General features: G+C 38.9%; 2 long non-coding RNA genes across 2 annotated transcripts in view; both read left to right on the top strand.

The window, feature by feature from the left end:
* Nucleotides 1-17,716, top strand: part of LOC140704538 (uncharacterized) — a 444,477-nt gene that overhangs the window by 220,756 nt on the left and 206,005 nt on the right. The gene's annotated exons all lie outside the window — the stretch shown is intronic.
* LOC144586158 (uncharacterized) lies at nt 3,238-16,758 on the top strand. Its single transcript, XR_013540918.1, has 2 exons — nt 3,238-13,187; nt 13,326-16,758. It is a non-coding gene; the product is annotated as an uncharacterized LOC144586158 (long non-coding RNA).

Here is a 17,716-nt window from a genome sequence, read left to right as displayed (position 1 = left end):
CAGCTGACCGGCGGCTCTAAAATGGTCGCCCGCTGTGCAAAATGGCTCCCCGCTGTGCTTTAGGATGGATTCCTTGCTATATAAGCACCGGAAAAAGGCTGCCCTATTGAGGATCTTCGCTTTACGATGAGGTATTTAGCCCATTGGAACGCATTGAAGGGTTTTCAGTGCATTTCAATGGGTTTTTAAAATTCGTTTGACAACGATTTCGTTTAACAGCGATTTCGCTGGAACGGATTAACGCCGTCAAGCGAGGCACCATTGTAGTTCTGGGCATCTAATAGAGAATGTATTTTCAAAGGGTGTTGCAACAAGGAAACTAACTGTGCTTTATGAGCCAAAACACAACTTGGCTGCTCATCACAAATTAACCCTGCATACATGGGAAAGCAAAATTCAGTCTTACTTTTGTTTCCAAGTCCTTATGGTTGTGGTATCTCTTTGATGTATCTAAATCAGAACAGGGCCAGGAAGTCGCAGAGACAGGGCATACTTATTTGGTTAGTGTTTTTGGAACAGAGTTCTTGCCTGTAGCACATACTACATTTGCTGATACAGTAGTTTGAAAATTAAGAAAGTCAAAATTCTTAGTGACTTCTAACTGGATTACAGTACCTGCTTCCTGATTTCAGCTACTATAGTTTGTATTCAGTTTTTTTTTTTTTTTTTTGGCTTGTCAAGAACATTGTTCATGGCTTTGTGTGGCCTAACCTGTTTTGCCTTGCATGCTATAAATGTTCAGTTATGTCAGAAAACCAAGATTTGGTCTTATGCTGAGCATGTTCTACTCCTGGTGAATGGGATCAGGTTAAGCTTTGTGTTGCTGTTCTTTTGCATAACCTAAAGTAAATAAGGAAAACCAGCTGTTAAATAGTTTAATTCCACTATTTATCCTCCACACAACTAAAAGGGACCTCTCAATGCAGTGCCAAATCAGACAAACCATTTCTAACTTAATATAGGCTTGAGCTGTAGCTGGGCAGAGTTGCACAACAATCTCATCTGTCGTTGAGACATTTCTATAAGAAAGGAAATGTAAAATATAAGTAGTGTGGTATAGGTCTTATCACTGGCTGATAATGGTCTATATGTACTTGACTTAAATTTATGGTACATAAACTAGAGTACACAAACCTTTAAGTCTCTCCATTTGTTAATGACAGTGGTAATGGTTCTTAATGCCACTGTTGACTGCTGTTCACTTTACATGGTTCAATGTTATTCTGTTATAGTTTATTAAATATTTTATTACACTACTTGGTTCAGAATATTTTTTTCCTGTATTTCTCCCCTAAAAATTAGGTGCATCTTAAGGTCAGGTGTGTCTTATGGAGCAAAAAATACGGTACATATTAAGCTGTTTTATATCACGTCAGAATCTACTTGTGCTGTTATCTTCACTCTAACTGGGAACAGTGGCCATCTCACCCATCCCATTTGCCAAATTATTTTTAGCCAGGAATGTGATTCAGCCTGTGATGTTCTGAGTACAAAACTTACGTTCTTACTACTGCACCATAATCCCTTGCCTGTTCTCCAGCCATCTAACCATCAGACGAAACATAGTGATAGCAAAGTGATGTATCAAAACAGGTCCAGGACCTTACAACACAGCTCAGGATGCTGTGGCCCTTCAGATGTTATTGGACTCAAATAACAGGAAGCCCCAGTCACTCAGGCCAATGATCAGGGACGGTTATTGTCATCTGCCGTCAAGTAGCCTCTGACTTACGGTGACCCTATGAATCAGTGATCTCCAAAATGTCCTGTCCTCCGCTGCCATGCTCAGGTCTTGCAAACTCAAGCCTATGAGTTTACATTTGGTGTTATTTTCTAGTTTCTTCATTACTGCCTTTCTAAGTGCCAGTCTTCTGATTTCTTGGCTGCTATTTCCATTTGGATTGATGATTGAACCAATGTATACACAATCTTTAACAATTTCAATTTCTTCATTGTTGACACTAAAGTTCTGTAGTTTTTCTGTAGTTGTGATTTTGGTTTTCTTAATGTTCTACTGTAGTGCTGCTTTGCCACTTGCTTTTTTCACTAAAAAATCATTTCAAGTCATTGCTGCTTTTAAAAGCAGTAGTAAAATGGTGTCATTTGCATATCTTAAATTATTGATGCTTCTTCCACCAGTTTTCACTTCTCCATCTGAGTCTAGTCCAGCTTTCCACATGATATGTTCTGCATACAGTTTGAGCAGATAAGAGGATGAAATGCACCCTTGTCTGACACTTTTGCCTATAAAAAACATTCTATCTCTCCATATTCTGTCCTAACTACTGTATAGCTTCTTGTTCATAATACAGGTTATGCATCAGGACAATCAAGTGCTGAGGCACATACATTTATTCAAGAACAACCCATAGTTTCTCATGATCCATACAACAGCTTTCTTATAAAGAAATTTCTTCTGAAATTCTTTAGTGTGCTCCAGTAGCCAATGGATATTTGTAATACCTCAAGAGGTATTTGAGATCATGTTGATAACATCTGGAAGGTACACACTTTTCCCACCCTTCTCTTACAAAATTTTCATGCTTACATGTCTATCTAGACACCTGGACTACAACTCCCAGAGATCCTGACCAGCACAGCTGGTGGTGAAGGCTTCTGGGAGTTTTGGACCAGGAACATCTGGGACCCAAGGTTGTGAACCACTGGTATAGACAGTCATTGCAACCTCAGGGTGCATTTCATGATGTAATAACCCGATGAAAACATATTGGTGAGATAATCAACACTATTACACTATTATCCTTCTTTTCATACAGGTACAGCAGTTTTAGTTGTTAATCAACATTGGGCAACTATATCTAATTGGAGGATCTGTAGCTTAAAAGGCAAATGCTTTGCACACAAAACATCTGAGGTTCTGTCACTGACATGTCCAGAAAGAGCCAGGGAAAACTTCCTGGGAAACTGTGGAGAGCTGCTGCTAATCTGTGTACATATTGCTGAGCTAGACAGTTTCACTTGATTAAAGGCAGCTTCCTCTGCATATATGGATGTGGGTAGATATTTATATATACATATATTTATTTATTACATTTTTATCTCACCCATCTAGTAACAGAGCACTAATCTGGGTGACTAACACCAATTAAGAGAATAAAGATAATAACCTACCCACAACATAAACCCACACTACATAAAAAACAATTGAGGGTGAGAGATAGGCTGATGTTGAATTCAAAGTAAGAGTGATGGCCATTGATCAGTCCTGAGCATGGGACACTGTGAGCTCTTTCCTGTTGTTAAATAGATATGCACTCAGGAGGTTATCCTGGATGTGAAACAGATTTAAGCTCATGGCAGCTATCACCAGAAGTAATTTGTTAACTTACAGTGATATGGAAAATAGAGATGTGCCGATTCCCTCAGATGTCCTATCTGGCCACAGTGACACATGCCTTAGTAGCACCCTGGACTGCTGACTGCCATTGATTACAGACAGCATATATGTCCCTTACTGCAACAGCTTCACTGACTGCCAGTCTGTTTCCAGGTTGGCAATCAGTGATCCATAAAGCCCTACAGGTTGGGTTCAGGCTAGCAGAAGGATCTGAATAACCTATTTGAGCCTTCTTGGCTTTTAAGATATTCTGGTGAGGTCCTTCTCTCAGTTTCATCACCTTCTAAGTGAATTTGGTGAGGCCTTCTAAGTAACTGCTCCCAGGTTTTGGAATGTGTCTCCGCATGACGCTAAGTTGGCCCCCTCCCTCTTGTCCTTCCATTGTGAGGCAAAGACCTTCCTATTCAAGCAGATGTATAAGCAATAAATGAGGATCTCAGGAATGCTATATTAATTGATTTTTTAAAAAAAAATTTAATGTTTAATATGGTGGGTATAAAGGGACGTGGTGGCACTGTGGGTTAAACCACAGAAGCCTCTGTGCTGCAAGGTCCAAAGACCAGCAGTCGTAAGATCAAATCCACACAACGGAGTGAGCCCCTGTTGCTTGTCCCAGCTCCTGCTAACCTAGCAGTTTGAAAGCATGCAAATGCAAGTAGATACATAGGTACCACCATGGTGGGAAGGTAACGGCGTTCCTTGTCTAGTCGCGCTGGCCACGTGACCACGGAAACTGTATTTGGACAAACGCTGGCACTACGGCTTGGAAATGGGGATGAGCACCGCCTCCTAGAGTCAGACACGACTGGACTAAATGTCAAGGAGAATCTTTACCTTTATGGTGGGTATAATATTGATATTTAATATACATGTTTAATTGTTTTTAGTATACCTCTTATGGTGTTTTTAATTGTGATCATTCTATAGTTTAATTGTTGTGAACCACTTTGGGTCCCCTATGGGGAGAAAGGTGGTGTATAAACAAACAAACAAAGAAACAAGCACACAAACAAACAAACAAAGAGATTGAGCAACTGTCACTGATACTTTTGTAACTTCATAATCAACTTAAGATAACATGTTTTATGTGATAATATTCTGGAAAAGTACAGCTTCAGCTAGTCCATGTTGTAACAAAATACCTTCTGTCAGGTACAGGATGTTGGGAAACCATATGATATCATCTGCAGCAACAATGCAGGGGTATCCAGTAGCTTCTATGTACAATTCAAGGTGCTAGCAATTTTTGTTTTTTTATAATTTATTGTTACTCTGCTGTACCTCTTTGAGAGGTGAGAATTTCCAAGGCTGTAGTTCATTCTCCTTTGGAAGGCAATCACTAGATGCTTATGGTAGTTGCTAATATTTACGGTTTCTTTACTGATAAATGTGAATATTCCATTTATCTGCTATCTCATATGAAATCTCCAGAAAGAGGTACCACTTCCTTTGAAGTTGTTAGCTTACTTAGTCCATTAAAATCAGGTTGCATTTGCCATGTTTCTCTAGTTTCTTCTCGCCCAAAAGCTTGTCTTTTGCACTCATAATTAGCTTGTAAATATTTTGTGTTTTCGCTCCTGGAAATTCCTTCATGGGTATAATCAGATTTACAGCTAAAGTCCCTGTTTGCTTCCTACTGACCAATCACACAAAAAAGCAAATCACGCTACAAAATGAAGACAGAGGCAAGTTTGTGCTGGGATCATAAGGCTTTTATTAGTAAAAGGAGTTACACTTTTGCTGATGCACTAACTGTATCATTTAATGTAATTATACAGCAGCAAATGGAATTCGTGTCAGTCCTCTTTTCTAACCATATACCTGTAATAATAATAATTGTGTATCAGACAGTCCTGAGATATGGTGACACTTTTTAGGGTTTTCTAGGTAGAGTACACAGAAATAGTTTACCATTCCCTTCTTCTGGGGGCATCCTGGGACTCTGCAGCTTGCCCAAAGCCACACAGGCTGGATCTATTCACAGGAGGCATAGCGGAGAATCGAACTCCCAACCTCTGGTTCTCCAGCCATACACCTAAACCACTGAGCTATCCAGTCTGCTATATATGTATAGTTTTCCAAAGATGTATTTAGCAAATTTCTGGCACATTTAATTCTCACCTGTCTGACCTCTCAACATGTTTTTAATCTTTTAAGCAAACTGAGTATATAACAAGATGAAATGAAACATAAATGTATAACAGGATGTTGCAGTATAAACTCAACCACTAACAGCAATGTCTCTGTTCTTTTGTACAATCTTTTTGTAGATGGCTATTTTGCCTCCAAATTGATACACACTCAACTACCTTCGTACACACTTGAAAATAAGCATAATAAATAAATAAATCTGAAACGGTATAATTCTATTAGATAAGAAAAAGAAATCTCTTTTTTCTCTAGCTACAACTGCTAGGGTGGTAATTATAACAGCTGCTAATTTTCAGTGCATTGTGGTTCCCAGTGAGTTGGAGGGGCCCCAGGGAGTCTTCGAACTGTTGTATACATTATAGGTAAAAATAGGCAGCTACCCTAAACCAAATTCTGGTTATTCAAGGTAATTTTCAGTGTGTTCAGAGCAGTTTACTCCCAGGTCAGTATGCATGGGCTTGCAGCCTTCCCTTCTTCACTGGAAGATTGAGATAACAACATCAGGTACACATAGAGCAGTAACTTTGTGCAAGCAGTCACCTACAATGTGAATAGAACAAAAGTGGAACAAATGTGGACACATGCATAAACCCAGTTACGTTTCCAGCTGCTCAGATCTTCAGCTGAACATGCTTACAAGACTCCTGCAGTCAGAAACTCTGGAAAGACAGGCTTTGTGATTACTTGGTATGTTTTTCAAATCAACGTTTTTCAAATCATTCCATTAAATTATATAAGCCACCTTGAGTCCTTTTTTTTTTTTGGAGAAAGGTGGGGTAAATAAATAAATAAATAAATAAATAAATAAATAAATAAATAAATAAATAAATAAATAAATAAATAAATGTACAAGTGAAAAGATTTGTAAGGCTGCTACTGTGGATGTGAAGAGAAATTGGGGGGAGGTAGGGCTTACAAGCATGGCTACTTTGCCTTTGTAATTCAGGATTCATGCTGTAAAAAAAAAAGACTCTGTGGGCCTATTTTAAAGTGTGTTGTATGGTTAGATGACATTACATAAGAACTGTGACTCTTTTATCTCTGTTCTAGAAATTAATGTACTCTGATTATGCCAGAGTTACAACTACTCAAGCTTCCTCTTGTTTTTGTGGGGGTGCATGTTTTCAGTGTTCTGAAGTGACTACATTAATTACTTGTTTGTGGCCGAGAACTATTATCCTTCTTTACAGTTTGCCAAACGCAGAGTCCTGCATAAGTCAAAAGTTTGCTTTATTTTACTCCAGACTTGATCTAATTCAGAGTTCATTTCAGCTATTTTATATCAAATATGTTTGAAGGTACTTGTACCATTTTGTGATACCTACACAGATACATAGTAACCATTCTATTGAAAGATAAATAAAATTCTACACAATCATAAGAAAGGGAGGCAGCCTGAGTCAATTTGCAAACAAATACCATATTGAAATTAATTTTCCTACAATAACTGAATCAAGCAAACATTATTCAGAGGAGAAATTGTTTGTAAAAGTTAATTGCATAACTGCAACAAATAATTAGATTTCTAGATGCTTCATTCAGCTATGAAAGATATTAAACAACACCCCCTCCCTTCTTTATTTTGTGTACATTCATTATTGCAAGGGAATATGTTAGATCAAACTATGGTTTAGGTATACTTCTTTAAAAGGTGTTTCTAGACCAAGACGTTAAGAAATGAAGTGGCAAAGAAAAAAAAAAAACACCAGAAAAGGTTTCCCTCCCCTAGCCTTCGACATAATATCTTGTCTCTGAGGAAACATGGAAGCCGAGTTTCATTCAAATAGATAGCCAAGAAGCGAATGGGTTATGAAGAAGTGTAGGTGACAACTTGTAGAATAAAGATATAATAATATAATAATAATATAATTTATTGTCATTGTAAGTAGATACACAGTATACCCATACAACGAAATATCAACGATGGCTAGATCAGGTGACCATGAGCAAGTGGAAGTGACAGTTCTGTTGCTACTGCCAATGACCCAACACCTAAGGTGGTTGCCTTGCTCTGACCAATGGTTGGTTAAGCCCTGAATATGCCAATGGTTATCACAGATCAGAGTGAAACCACACAAAGATGCTGTTTGTTCTCCAGCAACAGTATTCCTCAAAGTCCTGTGCTTGAGCAATAGGACTAGCAGATGAAGTCCATGTTTACTTCCCATCATCAATTACAAACCAAAGCTGGCTAATTAGTAGGATTATATTTTAGGAAATGCTTGTAATTCTTTACAAGTATGCATTGTTTAAATTGAATATACTTTGTGTTTCACTTGTAATCTGGAGTGCAGTTTAGATCATCTCAGTCCTCAGATTTAATGGTTGTGTGAGAGAGTCTCTTTAAATGACACAGCTGTCATTTATAATGGTCCACCATTCCACCCACTTCTACATTCTACGCTTCTACATCCCTGATATTAAAGCAAACAGAACAAATACTGTTTGACAACTTTGAGAGACAGGAAAAAACCAACAACAACATATTGACTGGAAAATAAATGGACTTACTTTGTATTTAACTGCCGTCCTTTGAATGGTTACTGACTATGGCTGGGATTTGGCTTTAAAGGTCAGCCCTAGCTGGACTATTGCTGCAGTCTTTTTCTTGAAGAGATGTTAATGCATCTGTGAAATACTTCCATGGAACCCCCAATCTGAAACTGCCAGAGTAACATGTCAGGCCATAATAGCGAACTGTCCAAGATAAGTTTCACTCCATGCTCTGTGACTTCAATTTTGTGCATGTTGTGAATCAACTCTAGGGTTTAATCTTTGCTTGACAGAAGCTATCCAAGATGCTAGAATCTATTCCTCAAAATAGCTTCATCATCTTGGAAAATTCCTGCAAAGTGCAACATATAACCTGAAATGGAACTACAGCACCCCTGAAATAGCAGTCACCATCTGCCACTGTCTCCACTCCTAAGATTATAGCAATCCAAGTGAACCCTGTGGGAAAGCTCCTTTGAACTCCTGCCCCCTGCACAATGGAGAGAAGCTCAGATCATAGCTCTCTGAGAGATCAGCAGTTTCCCAGGATTTCTCATAGTTCTGCAGAATTTATCCATCATCCATGTGGGTAATTTAAAATGTGTTCCATTAAATGCCTCCAAGGACTTTGCTTTTTGTGGATTTTACCAAGAAGGGCTATGAGAGAACACATGTTTTCTGCACAAAAGGTCCTAAGTTCAATCCTGAATAGATCAGTGGTTGATTGGTCTGTGAACCTATCGACAGCTAATGTAGTCTATACCAGTGGTTCTTAACCTTGAGTTACTCAGGTGTTTTTTGACTGCAACTCCCAGAAGCCTTCACCACCAGCTGTGCTGGCTGGGGTTTCTGGAAGTTGCAGTTCAAAAACACCTGAGTAACCCAAGGTTAAGACCACTGGTCTATACTAAGCAAAGTTATCAGAGCTACTCAAAAGCCACATTTGAAATGGAAATTTAGTTTTGCCCACAACTTAAGCTGATAGGAATAGTTTTTCTAGGCCTCGTAATTGTATCTGGGTCTCATCACTTTGAGAATCACAGTCTATTAAACTCAGGTTTTAACTTATTACCCATCCATTATTTAAAAAATAGTATTGCATAGCCTGCCACACGTAGCTTTCATCTCATTACACTCCCAGCACCAGAAGAACTGCACTGTAATGGCAGTAATAGCTGCAGAAGGTTTTGGACAGCCGAGTCTGCTATGGGTTTGTCTACTGCAGGAGCAGAGAAAGAAAGCAGCTTGGTGAATAAAACTCATCGGTTCCTCCCTGCGTCCCTCTCACCCAGCCACCCTCACTCCCCCTCTGTAACCTCTAAAAAGAAGCTGCTTTGGAGTCTCTTCTCATTTGCATGGGGAGATTTAATTTCCATCCCTTAAATATGACGAATTGCTGAGATTTCCTTCAGTTAATGCTTTTAACAGCTCCCAATAAACTTCATTAATCAGGCCAGCTCTAGGCCCAACGTGCAGCCTGGAAGCAGCTAATTTGCCTGATGAGCCTGAGACTTTAGTGAATAAACAGGTGGATAAGCTGAGGGTTTTATGGCCTTAATTACACTCTAATCAGTTCAACGCTTGGCGGGCAAAAAGGAAAAAGAGAAGAAGGAGGCAGCATGATCAGCCATCCCTTTATTATTATTTTTTAACTGGTGCCTCATTTTCTCCTCAGTCCTCGGCTTCTCATTTTCTGAAGGTGGAATTACAGGAATGAGGAGTAAAGGGAAATGGGGCCATTGGTTTCTTTCTAAGGTGGGAATGAAGGCCAGGGAGAACATAGGATGTTAAACTGCTCCACTAATCCTCTTGTAACTTTCATCCTTTTTCCTTTCTCCCCAATACACTCCCTCTTTCTTTAACATCCTTCATTCTTCAATGTTGTGTCTAGTTTTATGTGCCACCAAACTCCCAACTTCTTGCTCCACTGCCAAAGACCTAAGAATGGAAGAACTATCCATCAGTTCTCTCTTCTGCTTGGGGGAAAGGCAGGTTCTTCCTCCTCTCCTTTATGGGATCTTCCTAATTTATAAATCCATTGTTAATGGCCAGATGTCAAACTTTCCTGGGATCCCTAAAGTTTGACGTTCTAATGGAATATTCCCTGTATTTCATCTTATAAAATTCAACTCCCTGTGTGTCAGTAGCTGTATTTAGGCAGTAGCTTTGTTTATCAAGCAATGGGCTCAAGATTATGATCACATGAAAGCTGTGTATTCAGTGGTGATCTACAACATCCCCTTCACCTACAGGCTTTTGGTTAATCACTCAGCAGGAAAAGTCATCCTGCATATGCTCAAATACACAAGTTCTAGGAGTGAGTCCTAACATTTAACACATGTTCAAGGGCTCAGTCCTGCCAAGCTGACTTTTGATTCGAAAGTCCTGAATTTAGGACATATGAAGCACGTTTTTAAAGTAAGACATATATCCTAAGAAGCGCCACTTCTCCTAATCTCCCTCCCCAATACATGCCACCCAAGAGATATCCGACCCTTCCTTGGACTGTTTGTACACGTAACCGGCAGCCAGTCTGGGAGCTTCTTGAAGGGTATAAATCCAAGAAACAAAATATAAAATGTTCGCTATGTTGTTTTTAATGGAAGCTATAAAGCGGAAACTTAGAAAAACCCACACATGCTGCATATTTAAGCCAAGGAAGGCCTTACACGTATCAGAAATGCAACCTCCTTTCAAAAGTATGCTTGGAAAATGTCCTGAAATGAGGGCAGGGTGTGCCTGTTTGTTCTGCAGCATCCTTGGCACAAGGGGCAAACTCCGTCTCTGGAAGGGCCCTTCCTCCAGGCAAAAGGGCACCTGGCTTCCCGCAGCTCTTCCCCAGGAATTCACCGGCATCTCTCCTGCTGGTCTTTCCAGCGGCGGCAGCGTCTCCTTGCCTGCCTTCTTGACTGCCCTTCACCTTCCTCTTCTTTGTGTCCCCCCCCCGTCACCCCACCCCTTCCCCGCTCTTTTTTTCGACCTTGTCTGGCCCTGGCTTCCAGGTCTCGCTTCTCTCCCGCCACATCTTCTCCCTGTCACGGCTAGGCCGCCTGACAAATCGCTTCAAGGGCAGCCTAACTTCGAAGGACAAGACAAAGCTTTAGCATATGGTCCAATCCCCAGATGTTTGTCTTTCGCTCGCGCTCTCCCCCTCCCCGCTTTTCCCTCCAAGAAAGGCTACTTGGGGAAAGGGAGGCTCTTCGTCCCCTCCTTTTTCTTTCTTTCTTCCGTCCATTCCTTCTTTCTTTCCCTTTTCTCTTCCCTTTCCTCTTTCCCTGCTTTTTGTTTTGGTGTTTTTTGCTGGGGGGTGGGTTTGTCGCTAACTAGCAGTCTGAGCCGCCGGTCTCCTTATGGCTTGAGAGCAAGGGAGGAAGAGAAGAAAGGCTGAGGGGGAGCTAAAGCATTGTTTATTGGGGCGGGGGGGGGGAGAGCGCGTTTAAATTCAGTGCTTTCTTTCTTTCTTCGCTTTGGCTGAGGGGGAAGTATCAGAGCTATTAATACTGAGAAGGTCCCCTAACCAGAGGTCGAGGAGGGCGGGAAAGAAGCGCGTCACTTGTCTGCCATTTTTGACATTGGCATTAGCGCGGGTGGTCGCGTCTTTTTAAGGGCAGGAGGTCAAGTTTCGCAAAAGTGCACGGAGTTCCTGAAATACATATTTTTTACGGAACTCGGAAAGACCCGTCGGTTGGCTTTCCTTCCTTTTCTGTCAGGCTTAGCTGCCGCCCTAGGTCCGTCCGTCGACATTTAAAAAAAAAAAGGAAGAAAAAGCTGTTTGTGGCAGACAGGGGAGTAAATCGTCCTGCTATGGAGGAAGGGGAGGGAAAGATTGCAGGCTTCATTCTGCAGCTGCTTAACGAGAATAAAGCGGCGAGGGCAAGAGAGGCCCCCAGCTGGCACCCTCTGCTTGATTCACAGCTCTTTGCTGTGTAACACAAGAAGCACCCGCGCTAAGTTTCCTTCTGGCCGATTTACTTGCGGGAAAAGTTGTAAAACGCACCTCATGGACACACAAACGCCGCCAATGACTACTGGGAGGGGGTGTTCTTTGGTGTCTTTGTTGAACGTGAAACGCGGACGGTGTTGGGGAAACAAAACCCGCAGAAGAGGGAAGAAACAAAACTGCCGTATATTTTTTCCACCGTTTCCTCAAGTTTGCGCCTTCAGAGGCAAAAACATGGATTTTGTATTTTGCATTTCGCTAAAAAAAAACACAGCTGATTCTTCAGTTACGAATTAAAAGACCTGCTCCTCCTAACTGTTAGAAAAGGGAGGAGATAAGAATATTTAACAACAAGGAAGTACTGTAACTGAGGTCCAGATTTGTTTTCTGTTTTGCCCAGAGCTGCCTAGAACCTACAGTTGCTTCTGCAAATGTTTTATTGGTGGTAATAATTTTTGGAGTGGCTAAAAACCATCTGTTTAAGAGAAAACCGTTTTAGATAATCAAAGATGTCTCTATAGAACGTTTAGTTAATGCCTTTACAGATTACAAAACAAGTTTAAAAAAAGTGCAATTGTACTGATATCTAAGCAAAATTAAGTCTCTGTAACTTCTAGGTACATTTGTATAGGATTTCAATATAAGATCAATGAAATGGCAATTAAATCTAAAATGTATAGGATTCCTCTTTTCATATTTCATATTTTACATTTGCCAATTTTTATTATGTCCTTTCAATTGTATTAGGTTATTTTTTTAAATTTATTATCAGGATCATCAGAGTTTGGAGATTTGCATATAATCTGCTTCTTGAATAGATGCAGCATTTGATTGAATTACAAACAACAAACTCAATTTATATATGATCGATGCGGGATATTAATTAAATTTCACCAACTTACCCCAATAAAGACACCATATTAAGCACAATTAAATTCCCACTGCTCTTAGACAGATTGTAATGTTCTCTGTTTATAGCGATTTTTAAAAGATGGGGAGGGGAGAGACAGGTTTACATATACAATTATCTAAATCTAGATTATTTTTAGACAACCATTTCCAAAAATTTAGAACACAGCATATCAATGTTTCCATATAAAGTAAGCATAAAACATATTCTCTTTGCTTCTGTTACTGTTTTTCTAGCATGGATGACTAATGACTTAAAACTCTGCTGATTTTATCTATTCAGTACAGGCCATCGGTGACTTCTGTGTCTCCATGCAATGAAAACTTCTCATTTAGGTAAGAGAAATCAAATGGATTGGCAACAGCCTGCATTTTTCATTTGCAACACCTAGACTAAATTGCTTGCACTTTAATACAATTACATCATGTAGCACTGCTACGCCTTGACTGAATCTAGGTCTTGTTAACTTGCAGGTCCTTCTGAAGCAATGCCGCCGACTAATCAAATGGAATTTAAATAAAATGCAAGTGAATTCCTGTTCTAAATTCTGAACATTCTCAAACTGGCCCTGGAGAAATACAAAAGCACAAAGTGACAGGCGAGGCAGGTCCTGTGTTCAACACTCAATCATTTCCTGTCACAGGTGCAGCCTGTATGCATTATCCTGCCATGATTGATAGAGTAGGTTTGTGCAGACTGGGGAGCTGGGCATGGTTCAGATGGGGCCTTGTCATTCCAGCACTATGCTGTACTACCTGTGGTGGGGGGGGGGAGAGAAACTTCGTTAGGATTGGTTGTTCAGGGATGCTTAGAAGTTTTAGCTCTCCATGTGCAATCAAAAGGTCATTATTTCTTAAAAGTTAAATATAGCTTCTAGGTCTAGCTAGCTTGTAATAACCCAAGAATCAAACAGCTAATTAAATTATGAGTGTTAAAAATAATTACTTGCAGGACAAAGCAGGTTATTTTAATTGGCATTTGCTTTGGTTCTTGTTACTGGGGTTTTTGGGGGGGGTTGGTCAAATTTTAGGCGTTAGATTGCAAGAGAATTTCTAAGTGCAGCAATCTAATAGGGAGGGGTACAAAGAAACTCACCAATTATTTAGGTTGCTTCAGCTTTTTGGAGGCTTAAGATTCTTTTTTATTTTAAGTATTACTTTTGTTAGTTATTCTTGCACAGCTGATAATGTTTCTTATTGGAGACAATGTGGGAACTTTTTTTGTCATAATGCTTATGCTATTTAGTTTTTTATTGAAACTTTGTAATTTGTTAGATTTTAAATGGTAGTTAACCATGATTTGTCTTTTGAACTAATGTTGTTGAAAGGTAGATGCGTGAACTAATTTTCATAAAAAGTCTGACATGGTGGAAAGATAAAGAAAAAGAATATGTCCTGTACGCCCACATATACTATAGCTCTTTCACTATAAAAGAAAATATGTTAAAAATTCTATTCCCACTGACCAGTAAATCTATGTCAAAAATTGTTATTGCTTTAGGAAATACTGTAATTTATGCAGTAGGAATCTTTGACATTGTTTTATACAACTAGGGAACTATTTTAGCTTTTGGTTACCTAAGATGCTGAATGATCATGACTAATTGATGTAAGATCAAAGTTGACAACTATTTCACCAGCCCTTTGCAAAACTGGAGTATGTTTTCAATTGTTCATTTCTTTCTGGAATAGCCAAAGGCAAAGTAATTTACATAAAGGGTCTTCTGTTTTTAAAATGCACAATTTCCTTTAATGGGAGTGCTATACAGTCTTCAGTGAGTGCTACTGACCTTGCAAACTATATCGGAATAAACAAGCAAACAGTATTTATATGAATTGCAAAATAAAATTTAGCAGGGAATGTTTTTGAAAAAGAAGTTGTATTTTGAGTTACAGTAGATCAAAGTGGATTTTTATATGAGAAATAATGAGAGACTAATGATAATTTGAAATATTAAAATACATATTTTCCACATAGCATTATATGATGTCTCTGTGTTTGATTTCTTTCTGTTCATTCATTATTTTTAATTGCCGAAAAAAGTTGATAAAGGAAAAGCTATAGTCACAAAAAGTCTTAAAATAATTAGTGACCATAGATATATAATTTCAGTTGTCTTGTATAGATACTTCAGATAGACCTAAACTATTATGATATTTATCGTTTTTCAACAGAAAACGTGATACAGAAATACATGAGTAGTAAAAAAATATTGTAATTAAGAAAAGGATACTCAATCTAAATATTTGCTAAAACTCTTGTTCTTATAAAATTATGTGCTTTGGTTGGCATCTGGAAGGGTCCTTAAGGTATGCCTGAGGGCTTTAGCATGCACAGCAAAATTTTGGATCCTTTGAACTGCCCATCCAAACATAATGGAATGCCACAATATATTTTGGCTGCAGATTCGCATGCTACATCAGGAATTTGTTTTGACACTTCCCACAATTTCAAAAAAGGCATGCATGGGAGGTAGATTGTTAACATGTTTATGCAGGCCTTTCCTCTCAATTCCACAAAATGACAGCATACTCTCCACAAATTCCTTAGTGATTTGGAAAAGTGTTCTCTTTATAATATGTTCTTGTAAAGTAAAAGCCATAAATAAAAAAGATTAATTTTAGAAAGCAACAAGTATTTAAATATTCTTGTGTGCAGACTTAGTAACTAAAATGTCCTTTTGCATGCTGATGTTTTATTTGAAGTTATTTATAAATAAGATTTATAAATATGTAAGCTTTTTTTCCTCTTGAGTTCCAGCTTTTTCTTTTTTTTTTGCATTCCACTACATCAAGAAACACGTTGTTAAATCTTTTGATTTCTGATGAAACAAAGTATTCCTCAATCACCAATATTTTTCTCCTGTGGAAACTCCAATGAAATGAATGAAAGCAATATTCCTACAGATCTGGTTGATTTCCTTGGGATTCTTTAGCAATGAAAACTGATGGGTTTGTGCTCTAGGACATCTGCATATCTGCTCTGCAGAGTTGTAATAAAATACAATTTAGTGAATCTACTTGTGCTTTTGTTGCACAAGGAGAAAACTGCAAATTATCAAATGTTTTCATGTAAATGATATTCTTTTAAAACTATTTATTATTGTTGATTAAAAATTTACTCTTCCATTTATAGGCCTGGGCTGAAGATGGTACTGCAGGCTACAAATAGATTGTGATTAATTAAAATTAAACAGTGCATTTTAGAAACAAAATAACCAACCCTCCGTTACAAACCTCCAGCCTCCTGTAGCATCCATAGCAGGTTTTAGATACCTAGATTTCATAGTCTTTGAGCTATGGTGGAGATAAACAGACACACACTTTCTTATTATTCTAGTGGGTTAAAAAGGTGTGCTTATTATGTGCTGTCGAGTAGCATCCAACCTATGGCAGCCATATGAATTAATGATCTTTAAAAGGTCTTATCCTTAACAGCCCTGCTCAAATCTTGAGAACTAAAGGCCATGGCTTCCTCTATTGAATTTTAAGGAGATTACTTGCTTATACATTTACAGGCAGTCTTACAGCTAAACTACACATTACATTATGCTTGTAGTACAGATGATCCTCACAATCTTTTTTTAAATATATGCATGATTATATGTGATTCACATGCGTGATTCTGATCCATACTGGAATGCCATACATTGGTAAGAGCCATTTAAATCTTCTCAGTTCTATTGCTCTCTAAATATACTGTCTCCAGTCAACCTCCACCCATATGCAAGGCTAAAAATCAAATTCTGGCATAGATGCGATTTTTCTTTCCCTAGCCCCTGCATGGCAGGAGTTGAGAGAAGTCTGGATGCCTCAATTGTTTAAGTCTCTGCTATCCATGTAAGCCCAGCCTGATCTCTTAAATTTAATTGGAAAAGAGAAAGAAAGAAAGAAGGAAGGAAAGAAATGAGGCTCAGCTGCAGGCTTTGCTTTTGATGTAGTGGTTTAGCCCTTTATGTTATGAATGATCCATGGATTATAAATGAATTGGGGACTAGTGTAATTAACTAGATTTCTTGCACAGCCTGGTGCATAAACAAAACAGGTTGTTTCTCATTAGCTTTCACACATGCAAATATGCATGGGGAGCACAGAAGCTTCCAAATGTTGGAATGCAACTCCTTTCAATCCTATCCAGCATAGACAGTAGCGAAGAGATCAGCTGATACCTCATAATGTCTGAATGCCACATACTCCCTATTCATACCCTAAGAAATAGGAGGCTGGAAAGAAAAGGATAGGGATATGGGTTAGCAGGTCATTGGTTTAATAAACCAAAATGCAAACTTGAAGCTGCCACTATATCTACCAAGTGAGGCTGCTAAATAGCTGAATGCAGCACGTAAAAGAAAACATCATCATCTGAATAGTTGTGTGTTATTAAGCAGATGCAGGACACAGAGTTAAGTTCGATAATATTTAGTCACGCTTCCCAATACATATATACATTTTACATACAGAAGTACTTTAACTATTAGTATGAAACACAGCTGTGTATGCACATGTATGCTGCATTTTAGAAAATAATTTGAAGCAGGGTCTTGATCATTGGTTCCCAGCCTTCGGTCCCCAGATGTTCTTGGCAAGCACAGCTAGTAATGAAGGCTTATGGTAGTTTTAGTCTGAGAACATCTGGGGACTCCAGGTCAGGAACCACTAGTCTAGATGGAGCCTTGTGGTTCAGTGGTGAACTGCAGCTAAGACTCTTCTTGCAACCAGAGTTCGATTCTCATGGACTCAGGCAGCTGGTTCAGGGTTGACTCAGTCTTCCATCCTTCCAAGCCTGGTAAACCTGAGTGCCTAGCTCACAGGGGTGGGAGGTAGCAATGTGTAGCCTGCATAATTAAATTGTAAACCACCCAGAG

The sequence above is a fragment of the Pogona vitticeps genome, chromosome 1, assembly GCF_051106095.1.
Source record: "Pogona vitticeps strain Pit_001003342236 chromosome 1, PviZW2.1, whole genome shotgun sequence".
NCBI lineage: Eukaryota > Metazoa > Chordata > Lepidosauria > Squamata > Agamidae > Pogona > Pogona vitticeps.
This window is presented reverse-complemented; position numbering and strand designations above follow the sequence as displayed.